This window comes from Octopus sinensis, linkage group LG4 (assembly GCF_006345805.1).
Source record: "Octopus sinensis linkage group LG4, ASM634580v1, whole genome shotgun sequence".
NCBI classification, from domain to species: domain Eukaryota; kingdom Metazoa; phylum Mollusca; class Cephalopoda; order Octopoda; family Octopodidae; genus Octopus; species Octopus sinensis.
This window is the reverse complement of record NC_043000.1, coordinates 100845855-100853295: the sequence shown is the minus strand read 5'-3', so window position 1 is coordinate 100853295 and position 7441 is coordinate 100845855. Positions and strand designations below refer to the sequence as shown.

The following is a 7441-nucleotide window of genomic DNA, read 5'->3' as shown; positions in this document are numbered from 1 at the left end:
ACATATATAAAAGTACAGAAGGTAAAAAAATATAAAAGTACAGCACATAATACAAAATGTAAAGAAAGGCCTGTCAAGAAATGGTATATACAAATCGACTAAGATAATTGAAATGAATTACTAAAATGTGTCAAGCAACTAAAAAATATCAATTAACAAACAAAAGTTTTTACCCCTCAATTAAAAATATATGAAAATAGTTTGTTTCTAAAAAAAACATGGTAGGTTGAAGTCTAAAGAGTATAAGAGACTTCCAAAACACCAGATCAAAAAACATCTATGGCCTTTTTGGGAGTTTACTGTCGTGGTCCAAATGTGATTAAAGTGCATCTCAGCAGTGGATCAGAATGAACAGGAATTTCACAATGAAGTTGTTTACAAGAGTTACAATATGAGCACAAAACCTTATTTAAAGATAATAACCTATAGCAGGACCAGTCCAAAATTTTCTAACAAAAATTATTTTATTTTATTTTACTGCCAAACATGTAGGTGGCAGTTAATCATAGAAATTTTTCTATCTGGTTTCGAAACCCAGTAAGCAAACTAAATATTATTTACCACATCTAACTTTACTTCTATATACTTTCAGAAAAGTAGAAGAATTCTTATGGGGCCTTCGAGATTATAGACCATTTAAGAGAGTAACTTTTACTATTCCTCTTTAAATCATGTATAAAAGAGGCAAATGTAGTGGAGTTACAATATTTTTCATTTGAAAACGAATTCATATGGGCCCTATACCTCGCCTTAAAATTGACAGTACTGCCTATGTAAAACTTATCCAAACTGTCCCCCTCTTTAACAACACATTTATATATAACATTTGTAGTCAGACAGAATCCATCAAAGGAACATAACCTAAGTTTTCTACAATTACAGGATTTACCTGAACCACCTTTATCCCAATTACTAATGCTAACATTATTTATCTGGTTTCCTGCATCCAAAATAATGTTAGGTTTAAAGGAATCCTTTGAGAAACCTCTCAGATATTTCTTCAAGCTATTCAATGCAGTTTTAGACTGGCTACATACAGCTAGAGTTTCATCATCCCTATATAATGCCCCAGTAAGGAGGGGAAAACTATTCCTAATCTGTGAAAGGAGGTATAGGTCCACTAAATCAGTCACTTGTGCTGAATCCGAGGACCCCCATAGTAATATCAAAGAAATTGGTGGAATCAGCCCTCTGCCAGTTATGCTTGTTGAAGGAGATGAGGGTCTCCTTTGCTGCTAAATTACATCAATATCTGAACAAGAGATATTCGCAAATTTCTGAGCGAAAATCAAGGCCTAATATAGGGGATATGGAATTGTAATAATTCGAGATATCAAATTGGATAAAGTCTAAATTAGGCTTATCAGTAAAGTTCCATAGGGGAAGCTGAACCTTATCCCTAATGATGGGAATAATCTGATCGATAATATATTTACTAATTCTGTCCAAATTGGACTTGGTTGGGCAGATTAACCTAATCAAAGGATTTGATAAAAAATCAGACTTATGGTCCTTCACAAGACAATGAGGAGGTTTTAGAGCATTAGGTTGGGTTCTATCAACCAGGCCCAAACTAGCGATAATATCCAGATGAGTATCATTTTTTAGTTGCTTAACACGTTTTAGTAATTCATTTTGATTACTTATTTTAGTTGATTTGTATATACCCTTTCTTGACAGGCCTATATTTTGTATTTTTTTGTGCATATATATTTTTTACCTTTTGTATATGTATTCCTTTTATATGTTGAAGACCATAGTAAGATTTATATATGATGAAATGTATGGAAGTATGGTGTTATATAAAGTCGTTGATTCAAATTTGATGCTTATTCTCTAATCAATGCTTTTTGTCTGTATCTCAGTTTCATTTGAGCACTTCTTTTTCACAGTCCTATAAACCCTTCTGTCCCCATAATAAAATATATATACGTTTATGAATTTGTTTTGCAAGATTCCTGAGGTGAAATTATGTATTGAAATAGATGTTGTTAAATTTCGAGATGGTCATTTTGCTTTTTTTTTTGCTAAATAAACACATGCCCTATATATTAATTCTTCACTTGTTTATTATTGTTCTTATTTGATGACCATCTCTGGAAATCTTTCATCACACATCTTGTGACCTCTTCAGGAAATTCTCCATCCAGTGTGGATCCTCCTGTTCTGTTTAGTCCATTTGAATAGGTAAGTAGTAGACAGACAGACAGACAGACAGACAGACAGACAGACAGATAGATAGATAGATAGATAGATAGATAGATAGATAGATAGATAGATAAATAGATAGATAGACAGATAGATAGCTATTGGTGCCACATACAAAGCATCCTGTAAATTCTGTAAAGTGGTTGGCATTAGGAAGGGAATCCAGCTGTAGAGACCATGCCAAAACAGTCAATGGAACCTGATGCAACTCTGACATGGCAGCTCTTACCAAACCATCCAATGTATGCCAGTATGGAAGACAGACACTAAATGATGATGATGATGGTACAAAGTTTTGATTAACCTGGACCTATAACAGAAGACCCTTGCCCAAGATGCCTAACAGTGGGGCTAAAACCAAGACCAAAAGTCTTGGAAGCAGGCTTTTCATTTACACAGCAATGCCTCCACCTGCACCTGCACCTGGCTGTTTTTTCTAGCAGGCTGTATTACCAGATAGAGATTCACTAATCATTTAGCAATCTATGGTATTAGATGGTATGATTTGTGAGTAATAAAGTTTATAAGTTGGTCCTTGCAAGACTTAACATATCTGACATACAATTATGAATTTCCCATTAGAGTTTGGCATAGCTTTCTTAAAGTTTTCCACTCTAACAAGAACTACTGTCTGCTATAAACCAGTTAACCATGGCATGAATAATATATATCAGTATTGGAAATTAATTAATGAAATTGCCGGATAGTGCCACAAAAAGGGCAAATGGAGAGATCACCTATCATTAATTTCTACCAAATATTATATTGGGTTTAAATCACTTAAAGATGTTATGTTATTAAAGATAACGTTGGCATTGATATCTAAGAGATTCTGAATATATTTCCTTGATATATTCACAAAAGGAGATTAAACATAGAATATAATATTTTATTATATGATAAGAAGATACAATATAATGATATAGTAATTCTTTATATTCTTCTACTGGTTTAGATCACCAGACTGCGGCCATGCTGGAGCAGTGCTTTTGAAAACTTTTAGTCAGTTATGTTGACTCTTGTTTTCGCAATACTTATTTTAATCTGGAGTTTATTTTATTGTTATGTGTTTGTTGAACTGCTAGGTTAGCTTTTTAATTGGTACATATTTTAACAGCCTTGTAATGAGGAAAGGCAGTATCAAAACTGGGCATAAAGAATTATAAGAAGAATGTGAAGAAATGTAACCAAATACTATAAGTTATACTTGTTCGATGCTCAAGTAACCTGGCTGTTGAATGCTATCTTAGAAAAACCCATCCAACCCATGCTAATATGGAAGACCTGATACAAAATGATAATGGCAATAATAATGATGATGATGGTGATATTGATGGTGATGAGGATGGTGATAGTGGTAGTGATGATAGTTATAGTGGTGGTGGTGGTGGTGATAGTGATGGTGATGATGATTATTATGATCATAATCATGATGGTGGAGGTGGTACTGATAGTAGTGTTGGTTGTTGTAATGATAATGAACAAAGCGATAATGACTCTTAGGTTGATGACAGCAACAGCGATAATATCTATGACAATGATCATAATCATGATGATGATGATAGTTGTTGTTTCGGTGGTGGTGGTGATGACAATGATGAGGAGGACAATAAAGTACATCATGCCATCACCAGTCCTTACTTCACTTCTGCGACACCCATCTTACCGAACCACCCCGTCAGCCAACCCTACCATGCCCACCTTCAACCACTTACTCTACGCTCATCAAGAACATGCCACAACACCACTCAGTACACACCACTATTACCACATCCAAGATACAACAATACTAACATTAGAAAGATGGATAAACTAACAAGGAACTCAATAGGAAATCAATAGGATAAGCTAATCTTGTCTAAAATTACATGAATCTATTAGGCTAGAGTTTAAACTCAGTTTTCTATAGCATTAATGACTTGCGCATGGAATTAAGTAAGATGGAAAGTATCTGGAAACCTGTCTTGTGAGTGTGTGTGTATATATGTATATATGTATGTAGGTAATCGAAACTGTGCTGGTGTTTTATATTCATCATCCACTTATACATTTTGTATAATTTGTCCATTATAAATATATATATATATATATATATATATATAGAGAGAGAGAGAGAGAGAGAGAGATATGTGTGTATTTTTCCCTTGTTAACGTTTTTTCAAACAATATTAATAGCGTTCAGTAAATCACTGTATTTATCCATCATTTTCTGTTAAAATGTCTTATTGATGAGTTTTATTTCTTCACTTCCTTGAAAAGAAGATTACATTGTTTTGCACCATTTTATTCCTTTGGAATAATATCAGTGATATCTTCGAAACATGTGTCGGAAGTAAAAGTATTTGAATTACACCTGCATTAAACTCCATTTATATATATATATATATATATATATATATATATATATAAATGGAGTTTAATGCAGGTGTAATTCAAATACTTATATATATATATATATATATATATATATATATGATCCGGTTCTTGACTGAAGATTAGAGGCTTTGAATGACCCGTCCGTTTTTTGTATTGTCTATTTGAATGTTTTGCGTTCTTGTCCCATTTTGTATTTTTTTATATATATTTTTATACATATATTATTGTGGCGTACATACACCTTGTTCCCTTATGTATGTAAGCATTCCACTAAACTTTGTACGACTTCTACACACACTTTCTCTGTACTTCACTTGTCTCTGTCTTTCTCTTTTCTCGCCTCTTTGATTCTTTGGTCTCCTCTTTCCCCACTCTCTCACATTTCTCTGCCTTTCTTACACTGCACTTCACCAATCCTTGGCACTGCTCTCTTTCTTCTCCCTCTCCTTAATTCCTTCTTTCTCTCTCTTCTCTCCTTCCTTAATACCTTTGTCCCTCTTTTTCTCTCTCTTCTCCCTGTCTTTAATTCCTTTGCCCCTTTTTTCTGTCTGTTCTCTTCTCAACTATAGCCTTTCGGCTTCTGACCAGTGCTATAACAACACCGATACTTTCGTCTGCCGTAAGGCATTATTTTTCAAATATGCCAGCTAAGTTGAACTGTCTAAAGTCGAAAGACGACTGTTGTTTTTGTCCTGTTATTATTATTATTATTGTTTTTTGTATTTATATTCATATTACTTTTTGTTTTTTGTATTTATATTCATGTAACATCGTTCGTTTTTCTGTCCTTGTTTCGTATACATTCGATCCTTTTTCCAATAAATCTAATGCTCGTAGCTTAGTTTTTCATTGGGGCTGGCCAGATCGGACCAATCTCAAGATTAATCAGCCGAAATTGCAAGGATGATCCGGTTCTTGACTGAAGATTAGAGGCTTCGAATGACCTGTCCGTTTTTTGTATCGTCTATTTGAATGTTTTGCGTTTTTGTCCCATTTTGTATTTTTTTATATATATTTTTATACATATATATATATATATACTCTCTCTTTTACTTTTTTACTTGTTCCAGTCATTTGACTGTAGCCATGCTTGAGCACCGCCTTTAGTCGAGCAAATCGACCCCAGGACTTATTCTTTGTTCGCCTAGTACTTATTCTATCAGTCTCTTTTGCTGAACAGCTAAGCTACAAGGATGTAAACACACCAGCATCGGTTGTCAAGCGATGTTGGGACACAAACACAGACACACAAACACACACACACACAAATATATATACGACAGGCTTCTTTCAGTTTCCGTCTACCAAATCCACTCACAAGGCTTTGGTCGGCCTGAGGTTATAGTAGAAATCACTTGCCTAAGATACCACGCAATGGGGCTGAACCTGGAACCATGTGGTTCATAAGCAAGCTACTTACCACACATCCTCTCCCATGGCTATATATATATATATATATGTATGTATGCATGCATCTATGTATGTATATATGTATATATATATATGTATAACATATGCAAACACATTAAAATATATGTAAACAGATATATGTATATATGTGTTTTATATATATATCATCATCATCATCCTCATCATTTAAAATCCACTTTCCATGCTGGCATGGATTAGATGGTTTGACAGGTTCCAGTCTGATTTTGGCTTGGTTTCTACAGTTGGATGCCCTTCCAAACACCAACCACTCAGAGAGTGAAGTGGGTACCTTTTATGAGTTACCAGCACAAGTGCTTGTATGAGTCACTGGCACAGGTGCTTTTATGAACACTGGTACATCTGGTTTTACAAGTCACTGGCATGGGTGCTTTTACAAGTCACTGGGATGGGTGCTTTTACATGTAACCAGCATGGGTCAAATGGACTGAATCCTGGAAGTACTGCAATACCAAGCCACAATGCTGCAAAGGCAGAGTAAGCTCCTAACTCTTCACCTTGTTCTAAAAATCAGTTTAATATCGATGGTTCCAAATAGGGACTGTATCAGATGTTGAGCTAATAAGAACCCTTTGATCTTAGCAGCTAAAAGGCTACTGCTGTTAAATTTTTAATCACAAAATGGCAAACCACGCCAGCAGAGAACAAGGTCATTAAACAATGATCATAAAAAACAAGACTATTGGAAAGGTTGCAAGATGCAACGAAAATTTTAGGAAAATAAAAATAAGAAATAAGTGGAATTTTTACCGGTGAGTGTGTTAAATTATAAGCACAAAAAGAAAATGACTCTTCCCCCAGACACAACAGAATTCTTGAAAGACTTTTGTAATATTTTTCTGTGGTATTTAAAAAGAATTTTAGTTTTCCTCCAAATTTATGAATGCAATAAAATCTTCCTCAACCCATAAGTAAATCATCTCTTTCTCCTTCGCCCACATCACAAAATAAACACCAGATACTTCACATAAAATTAGCTGCCTGTACCCAATCCTTCTCTGTAGTTAGATGCTACAGTTCAATTGTCAGCAAACATGCAAATGAAACTAGCTTTCAGTATGCACTAATTCTTTTCAACACAGGAATACGTACTGCCATGTTTCATTTTCTCAATTCCTTTCTATTGATTATTATTATAATTTGTTTTTTCGTACGTACCTGACACGTGTGTCATGCTGACACATGTGTCAAGAAATAGTTGAAAAAAATTCTGTTGCTTAAATAAAAAATTTTAACTAGATCATTTGTAATTTCTGGAAGAGATTTGAAATCACCATCTATGTGTCGTATTACTATTTCTCAACACCCATGCCTACTGGGCCACCAAAGCAGCAATGATCTTAATGAGAAAATCAAGATACTTAAATTCAACATGTGTGTCAAGCAAGGGAGAGAGGAGGTGAGAGAG

The 7441-nt window shown here is 34.4% G+C and overlaps 1 pseudogene; it reads right to left on the bottom strand.

The window, feature by feature from the left end:
* Positions 1 to 6452: 6452 nt before the first annotated feature.
* On the bottom strand, positions 6453 to 6630 carry LOC115211300 (annotated as a pseudogene).
* Positions 6631 to 7441: the final 811 nt, after the last annotated feature.